Here is a 19,930-nt window from a genome sequence, read left to right on the forward strand (position 1 = left end):
TGCTGAACCTCTGAACAGCTGCTGCACAGATGTAATTGATTTGTTTAAATCTCATTGAGACCTGCATGTTTAAGAATAATACCTTACTTGAATCAATTTTTATGAAACTGAAGTGAGGCTACCAACCTAAGAAAAAGCCTACTTAGCTAAAAATAGGGGCATGTGCAAGTGTAATCAGGATTTTGCTGAGAATAAAGAATAGTCTTTGAATATGACTATAGGGACCAGTCTTGTATATGAACAAAACCTATTGGCACACTATTACCTCAGTAATCAATTTCATGGATATATAAGTAAGTAAACTGTTTTCTACTTAATTTTATTATTATGTGCTAATTTATTTCTTTTTACTGATGGTAGAAAAGTAACTGGTATATTCTTCGCATATGAATTCTTTGTTTCATGGCATTAGCTGACTCGGTAGGACCTAGTTAAAAATAAATAAATAAATAAATAAATAAATAGAAATAAAGTGCCAGAATTTTGGTTAGCCATTTCACGTAACATTTGCAATGTTTTCCTTTTTCTCTTACTAATAACCAGCTGAATAAGATCAAATCTTGATCTTCAAAATAAAGGCAGCATTTTCACATAAGTGCAGTTTTATATTAGAAAAAATGCTCATTCAGTTTTTTTTTATCATAGAGCAGAAACTAGAATGTGGGGTAGGAAGAAGTAAGTTGGGGTTTGTTCATTTAACAAGTCTTATCTACGTGTTTATGCTGATCAAAACCTCATTTTGATTTTTAAAAACCTTAAAAAATAAAAATATTTTGCCTGAAAAAGCATTTATCTTCAACACAAATCCAGAAATGAGTAATAAGAAATAACAATGGTGTATTTGGATTCACTTTTCCATGGACTTTCTGAAAGACAGGAAATCCAGCTAGAACTTAGAAAGAATTTCTTTACCAAAAGAGTGGTTGGACACTGGAATAGGCTGCCCAGGGAGGCAGTGTAGTCACCATCTCTGGTAGTGTTTAAAATAAATATAGATGTAGTGCTTAGTGACATGATTTAAGCACTGAATGGGTAGATAAAGTTATGGTTGGCAGATTTAGGTTATGATTGGACTTGATCTTCAAGGTCCTTTCCAACCAGGATGATTCTGTGATTCAGTGACTTTTGTGTTGAGTTTGTGTTGTTAACACATTGTGTTCAACATTCTGAAATTAATTTCAGGAGAAGAACTTTAAGATCTTTGGGAACTAAATAGAGTTTTAAATAAAATTGAGTTGACTCTGCCTTTGTACAATACTGACTCTATGGATCTTATGTTCACTAGTTAGCAGATGGGGGTTTTTTCATGGTCCTGAAGTGTCTGTAGCAATTTTAGTTTGGAGACAGACTGAAGAAAGTCAGTTTTATTGGCTAGCTTTTTCTGGACATTTTCCAATAGCTACCTGTCTCCAGTTGTTTCTAGCCATATGTGAATGCAGGCTCGCAATTTATATCTCAGACTCTTTTCCTTAAGTCACAATAAGTTACACATGTATTATTTTCACAAGGGCTTTTTTGTCTTTAATTGTTTGTTTTATACCTATTTCATTATTTTGTGGATGATATTCAGCTATACCTGCTGCAATAAAGGTCTGAATTTATGGGAGATTTTCCCTGAACTTCAATCATATTTTCTTTCAGAGTTGAGCTTGTCCACTTGTACAAAACAAAACAAACAAACACACAAACAAAACCCAAACCAACCCAAAAAAATAGGCCATGTTTAAAGCATGGGAAAGGATGCACCAAAAAATTAGCAAGTATTTTACTGTGGAATTTTGTTCAAGCTAATAGAAGACATATTGGAAAAGAAAAAGAGTAGATAAATTACATGAATAATAGTTCTTTCAGGCAGTTAATGTTTTACCTGTTGAGTTTTAACAGCTACTTATATATTTATAAAATTACAAAACAAATTCTCTGATAATTATTCAAGGAAAAATATGTAGGTGTTTTAAGGTCAGTGAGGTCTAATATTTGACACTTGCTATTTTACATAGAAGATCTGACCTGATATAAATTCACTGTATTATGTAGTAGTGCATAGTAGGAAGAACAGTAAATATTTATCACCAGTTCTGCATTTAATAAGAGTATAACTTTTAATCAGAATCATGAAGTCTGGACTGGTATTACAACCAGAACCCACTTAACTCAGAGAGCATACTTCTATTGACTTCCCATGAGTAAGAATTATTTACTCAATTTATTCTCTTTAACTTGCTTTTTAAAAATAATCTAATTCTGATGGATTGAATGTTACTGCATAGTTTTAGAAAATAAGCTAGATAGACACTTGAGCTGGACATTTTCAAGAGAAAGGATTTTTGACAATTTAACCTAAGATGCTCTAACCATCAAGAAAATGAAAAGTAAGAGGGCAGATTGATTAGTTGTTTCAAAACATTTCAGGATTTTCTTATAATGGGAAAAACAAAATTATTTTTATTATGAGGTTTATATGTATAATGCCATTCAAAAATTATCTAAGAATATAAAGTGTAGTCTGTTATTTTACTTCATAAAACAATACATGATTTCAGGTTTATTTTCAGGTCTCACTTTTAGCAATTATGTTACATTTCAGTACCTATTCTCCTGGATCTTACTTTTGTGCATGTGAGTTTCAGCGATACCATTGGGAAGTCATTTCTGATAAAACCTCTGCAGATAAGAACATTTCCTAAACTACCCATTAAGGTAAGAAAAGAAATCAGGGGTTCTTCCATTGTTCCCTCTCCAAAACCTGATATTAGGACCTAATGATCATCCTTCATCTTGACAACTGCAATCACCTCTACAAGTTACCACCTCATTTCCCCATTCAAATTACTGTGTCTGAGAGTATTTTACCAATTTATTTCTTTGACCAGTCACAAAAAAGGTTCTGTAAGATTTAGCAGAGACTAAAGAAATATCATAACGTTGTATTACAGGTATATTATAATTTATATAACAAAATATAATATTAAATATGTTTAAAACATCTTAAAGTAACTGAGATGTAATATTGGAGTAGATCCTGTAATTTACAGGGTAATTTGTTTTGGGTTTTGTTCTCATTTATTTTTGATTTACTTATGTTCTTTCCCCTTCACTTAAGGAAAGACCTTCTTAAGGAAGGCCTTCACCAGGATAAGTTCAACTGAGATCAGGAAAAAGAATTGTTAAAACTTCTACCAAAAGTATATGCATTTCTGGCTAACCCTATTAAGCCTTTTTTTTTTTCAATTATCCTTTAAAATAAACTCAAATTGGCATTTTATGTGCTTACAAATTTCTCATTTTTTAAACTATAAAATTAATTTTGAAGTGGCTGGATTTCTTGCTCTCTAGTCTTAGATTAAAAGAAATTATTTCCTAAATCAAAATAAATTTTAATTTTAAATTCAAATTAAAACTAATATATTTTTAAGTTCTCAAGAGACGTAGTCAATGGCTCCTCAAAACACTGTTAAACAAGAATACTTTTTCAGTGAAAGTTAAGGATGTCATGTTCAGCAAGTTAATGAGTGAATATTCAGTATACTACTCACATCAGTTGCTTATATTGATACACTTGGTGTGTGATTCATTTTGCATAAATGTTTTTCTTAGTCAGTCAAACAAGGATATTGCCATAGTTTGGGCAGTTAAATAGTAAATTCCAGTATATAATATATTTAAATACGGCAGTTTAAAATAAGATATATCAATAAAACCAAATCCTATTTCTTTAAATTGAATATATTACATTACAAAAGTCCCTAGGTATCTTTCTTTAGGGAACTGCTACTCATCATCATGTCTGGCTCTGGCTCTTGCTGGTTGCTGGTCCATCTAACAACTTCTATATACCATGTAGATCTAGTTTTATATAAAGAAATAATTATTTTTATTCAATTAGTCTATCTTGTATTTTCTCAGTGAAGATACTGCATCCTTAGATAATTCATAGGTAATTGAAATATGATTTAGTATGTTGATTTCTAAATTAAAATTCAAGGATTAAATATTGACCCAACATAGGAAAAAAATCACATTTTACGCCTTTGCAGTGAATTTCTCATCTTTCTGCTCCAGCATACCTGGAGATCTCAACACAGAAATTCACAGGTGGAATTATTTTATAAATCTGTTTTAAAAAAAAAAATATATATATATATATATATAAAAATTCTTGGTAGCTTTGTGAATGTTGGCATTTTATGTGTCTGTGTCAAATCAAAGTTTATGTCTTTCGATTTTGATAAACCTCCCTGTATTCCTGTCCATACTAAACACTGAGTTTTTCAAAAGAGGTATTCATTTTTATTTACTTTAATTTATGTTAGTATATAGATTAACAGAATAAAAAATTAACAAAAATATAATTTAAATTGAGACAGACGTGGCACATGATGTAAAAGCAGTGTGATGTAAATACAGAAGTATGACTTACACATCTTTGTGACACCTACAATTTTCTCTGGGAAACTTTTATTTCAGGGCAGAAAAAAATACAACTCCTTCCTTTCTGAACTACAGTGAAGACAGTCAGAAGAAACTGGGTCAACAACATTGTCAAACATTGGGACCAGCAATACTTCCCTGTGCTTGTGTATGCACTATCTTTTACATTAAACCATAATCTCTCTCTACTTTGAATCTGTGCAGATAAAATAATTTACCAGTACTATTTTCTGTTGAAAAGAGGGGAGAGGAAAAAAAAAACAACAACCCAAACACTCATATGCAACTCATGGAACCAATCATTCTAAAATGAAACTGCAAAGACAATCACAAGTAATGGAAAAAAAGCTTTAAAATTAACTTGCTGTTTGTTTCTAGGATCATCTTAGTGCAGTGAGATATTATATAAAGATCTGTTTGTGAAGAATTTTGGTTGGTTTTCTGTACATTATATCAATAAAATTTATTTAAAACAAAATAAACGGAAAAGTTTTTGGGTTTTTTTCCCAACAGTGCTACTTACTGACTTGAACAGGGTAGTTGACATGATTTGAGATTGCTCTTGGATTGTTGTATAAATTGATATTTTTCCTATTTAGCGTTTATATTATAAGATAAATAGATATTAATTTTCTCTGCTTTTTTTTCCCTGGCCATATATGTTTTTCTACAGGGAATTAAGACTACAGCTGCCATTAATGTTAAAGGAAGTACTTGTCTTAGTATTTTAAACTTTTAATTCTATTTATAAGTGCATAATATGTTCACACAGCAATAAATAATCAAGTCTTTAAATGTGAAATTTCACATAGTGGGAAAAAAATTCTGAAGTTTTAGCAGCGTAGAATCTCGATTGAGTTTTTATGTTTTTCCTCTTCTCTGGGAAACAAAGCATTTCTTCTTCATTTCTTTCTTTCTTTATTTTTTTCTTTTTTTTCCCCACGGCATTTACCTGTTGTGGTGCTCTGGCCCCTTCTGTACACAGTATTCATCTGTACTAACAGCTGTTACATGAGCATGATGTACATTTCACACAATCCTTCTCTGCTTCACTAGAGGGACATAAACCATACCAGATTGAAAGACCATACTAACTTGAACAAAACTTCCAGTGCTATCTTCGTACCTCTCTCCTTAGCAAGATAAACTAGAAGGATTAATTTAACTTCTCATGTCAGAAGGCCAAGACGTCTCAATAGTTTTTAGATCTTAGAGTGATGTTTTTCATGTCTCATTAGTGCAGGAATGTTAGCTGGTCTATCTGGAAAATTGAAGTAAAGATAAAATTCACCAAAAAGAAAGAGATGTTGTGTCTTTAGATAGACAGGTTTAAAGGGTTAGAGGATTACCTGGATTACTGTTACCTAGATTTAAGCAGATAAAAGTTAACATCTGGGTTTTGCTGGTGTTTTAGGCTGATTTATGATCATTAAAAAAAGACAAACACTCTCATAAGGAGATTCATCCATTCATCTTAGACTCATATTTTGATGAAATAAACTCAACTGAAAAGGGATTCTCTTATCTTCATTGACTACCGAATAATTTTATATGGCTAATTTACTGTGATATTTTTAACAGTAGTGTACTTTAACAAGATAAACAATACAGAAGTAAGAGGAAAATACTGTGACCGTGATTTCATCTGTACCCAACTTTGTGTCATAATACACTGTCATGCAACTTTGTACTTATGGCTTAGAAACTCATAAGTTTTAATGTCTTTAGTCTATACATGGAATGGATATTCTTTTGCAGTTTTTCCATGTGTAAGAAATTGTCAGTATTTCTGTTACTGTGCATAAAATAGTACATTTTCTAGTCCAAATGACTTTTAAGCCTTTAAGTCTCTATTTAAAGAGTAGAACCCAGATTACCACCAAATTGGGATAAATAAATGTTCTTTGAATGAAAAATTTGCTTAGCATGATTACTGGAATGAATTTGTGTGGATCTTGTCTACATTTCTGGATTTGAAAAAGCATCTGAGACTGAGTTGCATGAAGTGTTTATCTAGAAACTTGAATCCGTATAAAACACTCTGCCAAACCTATGAATATTATCTTAGAACCACAATATCTGGCAGAATTTATGTGATGCTATTTCTAGACACAGAAGAAATCTCCAATTTCATCAGTAGAAGCTGGCCCAGGGTCTGTCACTACGATTTCATTCTGCAATATCCATTTTCTTTAGTCTAAACAAACCAGTGTGCTCAGTCCAAATCAAGACAGTGTAGAGTTCTATAACACAGTCATTATATCCATTCATGCAAACTCTTTTCCAATGTTCAGTTCATTGAGAGTTTAACTCTAAATTGGATATTTTTTTCATATTTATTCCTTACATTTTCAGCTCTTGGAGCAGTGAAGGACCCTTGTATAATCTAGACCAAATTATTAGATAATAATAAGTTTTACACACATACATTTGGTGTATATTAAAACTTAATTATCAGAAGAAAAAAAAAAAAAAGCAGGTAGAATAAATCATCAATTGCAATATTTGTTAAGAAGAATCAACAGTTAACCGTGGAACTGCAAAACTGAGAACCAATTCAGAAAGATTGCTTATGTTAACAGAATAAGAAAATGTTTTTTTCCAACAGTTTTCTGGTGGGGAACATAGGAAGATTTCATTTGTGAAGGATGTTGTAGTACTCAAACTGCCACATGATAAAGTCTTAATGAATATATTACACAGAAAGAACTTGGATGTGAGGATCCACAATGAAGTCCAAAAAAAGCACTATATTCGTTTTTCCTTTTTCTTACTAAAACTTCTTAATATTTTGAGGAGGCTCAGCACTTATAGGGTATTAAACAAGGCTTAACAAGATGCAGTGTTGGCATCTCTCTGCCTTTGTATAAGGATATTTATTATATAAGGATATTTTGTGTTTTTTTCATGTAAATTATTCAGCCTTCAGATTCTGTAATGATCTTAGCTTTCATTACAATGACCAAATTTTAGTGTCATGACTGAGTTACGTCAAGGGGGGGGAAAAAAAAAAAAGTAGCAGCCCAGTACTACTGTGTCATATGCAGTCCTAAGACATAACTTTATAAAACTGACAAAGTCTTTCACTTTTCCTCTTCCTCCAAAGCCTTAGGGAGAAATACCTAGTTTTTATTGCAAGTTGGGAAGCGTTGCTCCAAACCTTATGTCATTTTCTCCTGTCTCTCATACATAGTAGTGATTCCTACTCACCTTTTTTCCATATATCATCTCCACTCTCTTCTTTTCTGGATGGTTTGCTTTAAGTCATTTATCTCAAATACGTTACATTTTCTCTTCTCTCTACACGAATTCAAACCAAACTGTTTCTATAAGATGAGAAACTGAGAACGAGAATATTATTTTTGGTTTTTTTCTCAATTCTATTTGTTTGAAACATTTAAGGAAATACAAAGTCTTCTCTCTATTAAATGAGATTCTATTGCTTAATATCTTTAGAATGTCTATCAAACTGTGACAAGCTGTCCATGCTATCAACCAAGCTAGTCTTTTAAAGCTGTAAATTTTATGGAGCTTTACAGAGTGCAACTGAACCAATTTAACTACTGGCAGTTCAAAGTTCTTAAAATGCTCTTCAAAATGGCAGGATTATTAATTAAAAAAACACATCCGATTTACAGGCATAATCTTCACATGGTGTATTTCATTAGTTTAGCTTGTTAACCCAGGTTATAAAACCAAAGGAACATGGTCTGGGAAGATTAAATTATCAGAATTCGAGTCCTTCAGAATCTCCAAACTGCAGTGCTCCCAACAGACACTCAAACACACATCTTCTGTCATTCTTCTGTTATGTAATTTACCATGCACATATAGTACTAAACCAAAGGAAATGTTTACATTTCTTTTAGATAGCATTGGTGACCTGGCATCAGCCAATTCCTGCCTCCTCTTTTCAGGTGTCACAAAAATATATAGCCCAAATGAAATTATAAATTCCAATCATATGGAATGATATGATCACACCTTTGAGTTACAATGTAAAACGCAGCACAATAACAGACCCTAATTATTTCACTGTGCTTACATTCAGTGTACAGATTTATCTCAATTTGTGATATTAACATAGGGGAAACTACATTTTGCATAAATACTAGATTTTCCCCACTTCTTTCCCTGGTGTGAACAAAAAATTTCTTTCAGAATGAAATCTGTGTGCGGTTCTAGACTTCTCTAGGCTTCTTATGCAACGGACATCAGATTCATCTTCTACTGCTTTTCCAGCACAGTTCCAAGATAAGGTCACTTTTAGGAGACACAACACAAAATCCCATGTCTGCACCATAATGAGCATTCTCATATATGGCGTATTTATAATATTCTGTGCCTCTGAGCATTTTTTTTTTTTTGATTACCATAGACTATGTCAAAACTGGTAGGTTTCTGAGTTCCCAGCAGGTGATATGAAATCAGTTGAGCCTCAAATATAACTGTCTTCCCTGTAACTTAGTTTCCATTGGAAAGAAAATCCAGAGACACAGATTTGAAAGAAAATTAAGCTCAGACTTTGTCTGTGAGTCAGATCCACAGTTCTGACAAGAACACCATCCACAGAGATGTGTCCTTTGATCAAACTCAGATGTCCAAAGGTGTCATTTGAAAAAAAAAAGTTGTAATCACAGGTGTAAACACTACAATCTCTTTTAAAATGTTATTTAAATCCCTTAGATTTAAGACCACTTTTCAATGCCATGACTTTAATTTTTTGGATATATTGTAATTTGAACAAATAAACATATTCCCTCCTATCCTTCTAGGTTTATCCCTCAAATCCACATGTAGGAAAAGCAGTAAAGTAGTAAGTAGATCACCAATGAAAGCAAATGTACAGACAAGTTTAGCAAATGCGTTCTGCACAGGTTCAGCTCATTTGAAATAATTCTATTTTGATTTCAGTTAAAAGATTATGATCTTTTTTCACTTCTGAATACAAGAATACAGCTTGTTGAACAAATACATACAAATACATACTGTGATCCCTGGTTCTCCATTACTTCCATGCTTGTTATGTTTTCATTGTTCTCTCTGATATGTTTCTGCAGACATAGTAGGAACAACTGAAGTTTCTCTTATCCTGTGTCATATGAATATCAGTTTTCTAAATAGACCACTGGTATTACTACAAATATGTAACATTTCATTTTCATTACATTATTCCTATATACTTATGTCATACAAGTCTTGAAATCCAGCCCAGGACAAGGAGGAATTTTGTATGTTAACAATTCCAATTATTTTAATGGAAATACTCATCCAAGAAAGTAGTAAATATTCTGGTCTTTGCTGCTTCTTAATTCTCCATTGATGTTAATACTAGTCCTATAGCAACTAGTCCTATAAGGACAAAAAAACCCACGTTTCTGACCTGATCTTTATAAGAAATTAATTTCAGAAGATTTATATTTGAGGAGAGACATTTCAGAAAATTAATCATTAGATATGTGGTGTTTATAACTTAGATTTTTACCTTTGAATGTCAAATGCCTGGGACATTAGCATGGAACAAGATACTTTCTCTATTATTCAGTTATGAGATGAGAAGAAAACCCTTTATCCCAGTGTTCTCAGAGCCACAGAATTGTACAGCACACATCTTAGCATAGCTTCAGCTGTTCAAATGTGTCAATCATTATCCTAAAGATGTTCCATTTATCCCCTTAAAGACAGATTCCTCTATACATTTTGTCTGGTTTTGATGAGAAGCTCTTAAATTTCATCATAAAATAAGTGAAATCATTAGGCTCTAGATTTATAGAAAAGAAAAAAATCACACAGCTAAACCAGTAATAGTCTTCTGAAGTGGAATAACAGTAATAAGTGATAGAAGATTAAAAAGAAAAAAAATTATTGGAACAAAAAAAACTGGTTTTAAGGAGGAAAAAACCCAACGGGTTAAATAGAAAGCATAGCTCCTAAAAAAAACCCCAACAGATCCTGAGATGAAGTCTTACTAAACAAATTAGAAAATTTAGTTAGGGAATTAGAATAAATCAATGCATATTATGTTTCAATGTAAGCATTTCCTTGTAATGTTAGTAGTTTACATATTACAGAACCATGGACAAAGGAAGCAGAAAGCTGTTTATTCAGAGTATAGGAAACAGTAAACATAAAAACAAGGAAGTAAAACTAAAATAGATTTTTAAAAGCAGTTTCCCAGACTAATCTTTTTTAGATCTTTTGTATATCAAAAAGTTCTTAGTTCAATGAATGCATGGGCTAAAATATAATACAATGGTGACAATACTTGTCAGAGAAGTTTACAGTGCTATTAGTAATCCATTTATCTCTAGATAGTAAATTTAGCCATAATTAACTACATTAACTTCTAATATATTCTGTATATATTGGAAGTGAAAACATTGGAGCAATATAAACAGTATCTGCACAGAAGCTGAAAATTTCATACAATTAAATAAATAATTTTTAGTGGAAGTCTTAGAAACGATAATCAAGATTCAATCTAAGATATAATTTTTGGTCCCTTACACACTCATGGGCTTTTCTAGCTACTGATTGTCATCTGTAAGAGAGGGATTCACAACTACTACAGTTCAGAAAAGCAGTATATCATCTGGCTATATTAATTGCTCTGCAATCAATGTGAGTGATTAAAAAAATATAATTATGTCTCTTTTCATTCTGGGTCCTTTTCCTAGTGGAAGAAAGAGCACTCCTGAAGGTCAATGGGATAGAAGAACAGCTGGGAAAGAGACAACTCACCATCCCTCTCTCCTCCCTTGCTTCTACACACATACCAAACCGCCCACCCTTCTGTTTCACTGAGCTCAAAGCATCTGCAGTGACAAGTCCTCAGCTCTTAGTTTTCTTCTATTTTTCAAAAACAACCACCTCTGATGTGGTCCTGGTTTAAGGAACTAAGGTTAAAAAAAATGGTCATCTCAATGTACTTCTTAAAAGAGCTTTTTCTTTGACTTGAAAATGCATTTTCCAGAACTGTTATTCTGTAGTCTATTTGCTAGTGCAGCAATTATATCCTACCACAATGGAGGCAGTACAATTTGTGATTTTACACTATTTTTCACATTGTGAGTTACAGCATAACACCTGGAATGTCCAGAGAAATTGTACCATAATAGAGTATATGCTGGGCTCACAATCCCACCACCTTTTGAAATGTAGCAGTGACAACACATTGTACCTAGTAACAGACAACTGGAACAACCAGTTGGAATAAACCAAGGAATAAACCAAATTTAAAATAAAATTAACAGCCCATGACATCTGACACTAGCTAGATAAATAAATATTTTGTGATTTTACCTTAAAACATGGTGTACTTAAGTAAGGTAATGCCAAATGTACTTTTCCAGAGGCTTCGAAAAAACTTAAGAGAACCTAAATGATGTTTCTGCCACTTCCATCATCAAAAAGGCCAAGCACTGTCTGGGAAAAAACAGACCAGTTTTGAAGAGAGCAGGCATTTGGGAAGCTCTCATTCAGCAATAAAACAGCCACATCAGAGAGAAGAAATAGAAAGAGCTTGAAACCAGGCCGGAAAACACATTAGGTTAATTTGCTAGCTGCTCCCAAAATAACTTCTTTGTAAACAAAAAACAAAAGCAAGCCCTTATGTATTGACAATTGCAAAAATCAGCTAAGTAAGTAACCCCATTTCAAACAGGAATATTCAATAAATAAGCAAACTAGCTTTGAAGCCATTGGATTTTTCTTTCTATCAGATAGATTCTAAAAATAAAATAGATCAAAGAGAAAGCAGAACAGCTCAGCTCCTACCAAACTTGCACCACCAATCACCAGTAATGCTTCAGGATAAAAAGGGAAAATTATTTGCCTGTGGTAAATTGTTGCAGTTAGTTGATCAGGATTTGCAAAATAAATAATCTTGGTATAGGCTACCAATTTTTTTCCTGTATTCATTTAGGAGGGATTGTATCATTCCAAAATGGAGTAAAATTTTGTGAAACAAATTTTTAACAATGCGCTTGTGAAACAGAACCATTATAATAACAACCAAAAGAGGGAAAGTTGGCAGTCATCTTCATTCAAACAAGGAAGCTTTTGCTCATCCTGGTGATTCCCAAGAACCAAAATAACATTTAGGAAGCCTAGATAATTCACAATTAACTTTCTTTACATACCAGACATTTTTGTTGTTTTGTAGTTAAGGTTCACTGAGCAAAGCTTTAATGTTTGCAGCTGTAAGTGAAGCCTGTACTTAGAACCCAGACTGTCTAGGCAGCTACAGCCAGTATACATAACAAGTTTTCACACTACTTAACTAGTTAAATAAATTATGCATAAACATAGATTCAGTAATATATATTCAGCAATAGTGTGACCAGCAAAAGTAGAGAGATGATTGTCCCCTGTACTCAGCACTGGTGAGGCCACACCTGGAGTACTGTGTCCAGTTTTGGGCACCTCAGTTCAAGAGAGATATCGAGGTGCTGGAGCGAGGACAGAGGAGGGTAATGAAGCTGGTGAAGGGCCTAGAGAATAAATCTTATGAAGAACACTTGAAGGAGATGGGAATGTTTAGTCTGAGGAAGAGGAAGCTGAGGGGAGACCTCATCACTCTCCACAACTACCTGAAAGGTCATTGTAGAGAGGTTGGTGCTGGGCTCTTCTCACAGGTAATTAGTGACAGAACAAGAGAGAATGGCTTCAAGCTGCAACAGGGGAGGTTTAGACTGGACATCAAGAAAAAAAAATAATCACAAAAAGAGTGGTTAGACACTGGAATAGGCTGCCCAGGGAGATGGTTGTGTCACCATCCCTGGATGTGTTTAAGGTTTCTTGGATGTGGTGTTGGTGCATATGGTTTAGGAGAGAAATTTGTAGAGTACAGATGATGGTTGGACTTGATGATCCCAAGGGTCTTTTCCAAACTGAATGATGGTTCTATGATTCTAATATTAAGTTTCTTTCTGAGAAGCCACATTGTTTTATCCTGAAGCTCTGTGTGCAAGTGCATCTGAGCAAAAAATTATCAGCAAAATATATGGTTTCATCAAACTCTTCCTGGGAGATGTGCTTTGGCTGCTCAGATCATGTACCCCTGATGAAGGCTGGGAGTCATAGGGCATGCAAAAATGTGGCAATGATTTAGTTATGCATCATCCCATTTCTGGCACATCTGGTATACTGTGGAAACTGGGAACTGATACCATACTACGGAATAACTGCAGGACTCTGGATGTTCTCTTATACTGGAGGATTATTTAGCTACTGCTGTAAGCTTTCTAGATGTGTGTTCTCATGTTCTGTCACACAATAAGAAGAGCATATCCTTGGTGTTGTGCAAATATTGTATTATGATGTCATAGCAGAAATATCTCTAAACTTAATTTGGCTTTGCAGACGTGTACATTCTGATACAAGGGAGGTGAAGTAAAGGTTGTAAAATGAATGGGACTTTTAAAATTCTGACAAGAGAAGAAAAGCTTCATGTCTGGACACATCCTGCTTCACTGCAAGACAAATTTTAGTAGCTCCATTTAGCTATCAGGGGACTGGTAAACTAGAATACTGTAAGTCACTTGGTTCATCTGTATTCTTGGAATTCCCTTGTGGGTAAAAAGGGTAGCTTCAGAGTTAACAGAAAAACAAGAGTTCTTAGCAATGCTGTTTTTAAGTATCTTGGACTCAATTTGGTTCCTCAAACTTTGAATAGTACTTGCTCTTATTTATCAGCTTTTGTCAAACACCAAATCCTTTTGATCTGCTGTTTCTGAATAAGAATTAATAAAGCAAAGTTAGACCTAGAAGAATCAATACATACGAATGTGGAATGGTAGATGCAAAATTATTTCTTGAGAACAACTTTGAGGCTATTTCATCTTGAGATTTTGCTCAAGAAAAGTAAAAATCTATTTTAAATACTATTGTAGTTTTGATATTAATTGCCACACACATAGAAGTTATTTTATTCAATATTACCATATTAAAAATAGATTAATAATTTAAGTTTTGTTTTCCCTTAAGGAGATATTTTTAACGAGTGAAATAATGTTTAGAAAATGCTATAGCTTATAGAAAACAAAACCTACAAAGAATAAATTAAATCAAGATGGCTACAAATATTTATCTCCTTTAAGTGAGAACTGCTGCTCTATTTCAGTTGTTTTGGTTTATGTTTATATGTCAACTTCTTATCAAAAAGAATTAAACAACTACACGCAAGAGGCATAAGACTTTTTTTCTGAACATTCACAGTTTCCTTCAGTAAGTATAGAAGATGCACTAAACAGAATAGCTCAATTTGTATTCAATTATTTTTCTTTATTTTCCTTCTATTAAACCCTTGCCATTCAGTGATTGGCATTGTTTGATGTTCAATCGGGAAATAAGAAATAAGAAATAAACTCGTCTTTATTAATTTTATAAAGGAAAGAATCTGGCTTCCTAACTCACAATTAAATTCAACCTGTACGTATTTAGAAGAAAATAATTGTGTTATCTCTGTTTTATTTAGTTTACTTTCCTCATAGGGATGGATACAAGAAATGAAATTGCTGAATTAAGTATTATTGTTACAATGAACAACTAGTTATTATGGAATATTTAACTCAATTTACTAGAAACAGAATCCATAACACATACCTCAGGAAATTACCACATCTTTATTAGTGATTACTTTCAAAATTTGAGTAAACTGCATATCTAGTGAATGAAAAACCTGTTTTTCTTGATGAAAAATACATAAATTTATTAACAATAAGCAATCTGATTGCAATGCAAATATGTAATTCTCAAAGAAATCCTACATACAGAATTTAACTCTCAAAACACCATGTATCCCATATAAGAAAAACCCAAATTATTTAAAATTGTCACTATAATTAACTAATTTTGTATAATTATTTAATTATAAATGATACATTAATTCTTTTTGAAATTTTAACTCATTAAAAGTAGACATGGATAGCATGATATACAGAGATTAATTTTGTCTTAAATATGTATATTTCTACACTTGCAATAATAACTAATTTTTCTGTTTGGTCATGTCCTCCTGTCCAAAGAACATTCTTCAAATCTTCAGCTTTCTACTTTTTTAAGAAAGTAGTTCTACTCAGCAAGTAATTCAGCTAATTAATAAATAAGCAAACTGTGGCATCATTGAGGATTTTGGAAAGCTCAAATGAAATGGAAAATACTAAATGAACCAAGTGGATAAAAACAAAATACAGAACTTAAACAGCTTTTCTGGGTTTGCAGGTTATAAGCAATCTTAAGCTAGTCAGTAAAACTCTTTTTCAAATTTAGGAATGACATTTTAATCTCACTTGGTTTACTGGGTTATTAAAAAAATAAGCTCTGAGACATTCTTAATTAGGATTTATTTTTTTCAATATGTCCTCTTCTCATAAAATTATATATATAATATTCCAGTGTCAGTAGAAACACTATAAACAGTTTAACAAATATGATATTTAGCACACTAATGACAAAATATTTTACTTTTGTGATTTTTAGGATTGTGATACAGGGGAAACTGCATTGAAGATCAGCTAAGCTTTTATCCAAAGCTTCCCCCATTTCCTTGCAAAGCAGAATTACTTTTAGACATTGCACAAATTGGAAATGTGATTTTTTTTTTTTTTATTTTTATTTTTTATAAACTATGCATCAGACAGAGTGATTCTAGTAGAACCCGATGTAGTCTCCAGGTAGGACAGACAAATTTTAGTAATGAGAACTATCTTCTCTCAGAATCGATAATTGGATTACATGATAGTACCCCTGTGTTGCATACAAACGTAAGGGATAACTCCTGTTGTACCAGTGAACAAAACAAAAAAAATCTATAATTTTTTATAATCTATAAACCTATAATTCCTTTGCAATATTATTCAAATCAGACCAGGAATTTTACCCAGAGCATCCTATTCTACTGTTCTCACAAGTTTAACCTAAAATAATTGAAATTTTTCACAGATTAAGTTGGACTTGCAGCAGTTATGACAGCACCACACTCCTGATTTTTGATCTCTCAGATACATTCATACATGATAAGCCATTCTAGATAGTGTTGGTTAGTGCTCAAGAACATTAGCTACAGACTACTATCCTAAGAAAGACTTTTGAATGTTAGGAGGAAGTCTGTAAATGACAGTTTGATGATTAGAGAGACATGTTGTTCAAAGCTCTATGTTGTTCACTAATGGCACCTTGAACAATAGTTTGTTGGCAAAGCCACTAGACAATGTACTGCTCCAGTGAACTGGTACAGTTATTATTTGATCAAATAAATTCATGCAGGCTGGATTAGACCTTTGCAAGAAAGCAAAGTTATATAGATACCCTTCAGGTAAAATAAATGTACCTATAGTAAAATAATGAGCAACCTGTTACAGCTTCAAAGTGGGATCTAAATTCAGAGTTGATCTTTGTTTGACCAGGGTATTGAATTAGATGACCTCCAGACATTCTTGCCAGCCTACCTTGCTTTTTAAGTTTATGGACTAAGAAAGTAAGAGTATGTAAACTGAGGGAAACATTGATATATATGTTCATACAGAAATTTTGCAAATTCAAGAATAGGAATGAATAATGAAGAAAAATATTAGAAGAATATAAATAGTGATATCTACACTCTTCATGCCATGTGATCTTCCAAAAAGTTAAATGGCAATATGCCATGTTTCACCAACTGAGACTTGCGTAGCAGAGTGTGGTGAGAGCAAACTGCATGCACTCCTACACTCCTGCTTTGCCTCCTCTATCTTCCTGTGCCAATTTTTAAGCCTTATATCACTGGGAGACCTCCTGTAAATTTTGATGGCACAGGGAAAATAATTCCAAATCCTCTGAATTTTGTTCATTTTCCTGTCAAGTAAACACACCTAAATTTGTCCAAGTTCATGTCTGTTTCTAACTGCAGAAAAGCAAGATACACCACAGAAACATTGGTGAAGGCTTCCATTCAAATACTGGCTTCTATTTGCTTAAGAACTACTTCAGCCTGAAAAATCCATGGAGATTTGCAATCAGAACTGGTAATCTTCCTGTAAAATAGAGTGCGCAACATAAATTGTTTTCAGTCACAAAAAGCCTAAGGAATTGAAAATAATAAAACAGAAAAATGATGGCCCCATCCAGGACACAAGAGAGCAAAGAATACAAGTGCTTTGGTGCTTGATCTATCAACATTCATTGTACTGTTGGTCACTCTACCTCTATTCTTTCTCCTGCTTCATGTCAGTGGGATTATTTGGATTACTGACACAGTAAAGTACTATCCAAGAACTGTCTATCCCTCTCTATAGTATAAAATAAAAGCTTTCATCTGTGATTGATGTGAATAATGACCAAGAATAATGCCAGTCTTTTGAACTTCATTCCACTGTGAAATGAACACTACACCAAAGAATAAAGTAGCAGTGACAGAAGAAAAAGTTAAGTTCCTCTCTCCAAAGCAATGATTTTGATTGTTAACATTCCCCCTCCCCTGGAACTATGTTGCCTCTGGCAGTTCTTGTGGTCTGGGTCTTGTTGTGCTTTCCTTTCTTTCTTCCTCCCCCTTTCACTACTGCAGTTTCTTTGAGATTCAGTAAAACCCTTACTTAACTACAGAATCCCAGAACATTTGAACGAATCTTTAAATCTTTACATTTGTTTTCTCATCCTATTTTCCTAGTGCTGCTTTGAAGGCATTCATTGGAACACTGTTTAATGAGAGGATGTCAGGATAACCAAGATTAGTCTAATTTATTTTCAGTTATTTCCTCATTTTTTAAATTCTACATGCAAGATATTTAGTGAGAAGCTAAATATTCCAAACACTTTTGTTTGTATTTAAATATATCCATTTAAAACAACAACAGTAACAAGCCCATCCACAAGGTGGATTCTCTGGGTATGGTATCAAATGTACTCTGGTAAGAGTTTCAGTCACAGAAAACATGTCTTCATGCCTTTACTGAAAAACAAGGAGTGAATAGTTAGCAATAGTGAGTATAAAAGGGTGGAAATATGTTATTTTTTGGATGGTGAAATCAGGGTAATTTTTAACAATAATCAGTTTTTAAATGTCAGAAAAAAATGTTTGGTTTTTTTTGTTTGTTTTTTTTTTAAGTTACCAATAACTAAACATGATGCATTAAGCATACGAAAATTTGTTATTTAACTGAAAAGCAGAAAAAAATATCCTGAGAGTGCTGGAGCCTGAAGTCCCTTATTTATGAGTGCATCTTTTAGCAATTTTTGCTTAGCATGGTGTATGTTTGGTGCCAACACTAATATGCGAATATATTATCCTTGTCAAGCTACTGAAATAAGTTATAGCTGAGAATGAAATAGGAAGTCATTCATTAGAAAGGTTAAGTAGTGTGCAGAGCATTGTCTGTGTGTATAGCCAATGCCATCATCACTTATTGCAAACACTGAGATAGCAGAAGTACATGTTAAAATGTTTGCTTTTCAAATATTCAGTGAGCTTTCAGATCACTCTCTGTTCTGCTTCCAACTAAGTCCTGCAGTATGTGTATGGCTATTCAATAGCTGGAGATACCTGGGGTCTCACACTCTTTGTTAGGAGGAATTAGAGGTCTGTGTGTAATTGTAGGGCTATGATCTCATTGGGATACCAAAGGTGTCATGGGGTAGCTCACACACCTGGAGTGCTTAAATGGCTGAACACCAGCTATTCAAGAAGGAAAGGCCAGAACAACAATTTGGGGAGTAGCTCTTATTATGGAGGAGCATTGACAATGCATGGAGATCTGCCTTGGGATACACTGTGATTCAGCTGAGAGCTTATGGGTCAGTATTAGAGGGCAGACCAACATGGGTGACATTGTTTTGTGTGTATGCTACAGACCACCTGATCAGGAAGGAGCAGATGAGGCCTTCCTCAGGCAACTGCAGAAGTCACATGTTCATAAACTCTTGTCCTCACAGAGTACATAAACCAGCTGAGTAACTGCTAGACAATCAACACAGAAGGGCACAAGTAATTCAGCTGGTTTCTGGAGTACACTGCTATCAACTTCCTCACACAGATGATTGAGGAGCCACCCAAGGAAGACAGTCTGCTGGATCTCATTCTCGATATAGGGGGTCACAGCTGGGGATTACATTGACTGCAAGCTCAGGAACCTGCGTGGAAGAATCCCCTGAAAGATGGTCCAAGAGAGTGGGCCAGAAGATCTAGCTGATTTTCAAAAATCACCTCCTCTAAGCTCAAGCATGTTTTATCCCTCTTTGCAGGAAATCCAGTAAGCATGCCATACATATAAACAAGGAGCTCCTGATAAAACACAAGCATAAAAAATAATCTTATAAGAAGTAGAATCAGGGATAGGCAACTCAGAAGGAATACAGGAACACACTCCATGTAGGGATGGGGTTAAGAAAGTGGAGCAGGGAGGCTTTATCCTCACTGAAGGGTACAGGCTGAACAGGTTCAGGAACTTGTAAACAAATTGAATGTATATAGATCTGTGGGATCTGTTGACAGGTAGTCACAAGAGTTGATTAAGCTTTTCATCCT

This window comes from Chaetura pelagica, unplaced genomic scaffold (genome assembly GCF_000747805.2).
Source record: "Chaetura pelagica isolate M959 unplaced genomic scaffold, ChaPel_1.0 scaffold53, whole genome shotgun sequence".
In the NCBI taxonomy this organism is placed as follows: domain Eukaryota; kingdom Metazoa; phylum Chordata; class Aves; order Apodiformes; family Apodidae; genus Chaetura; species Chaetura pelagica.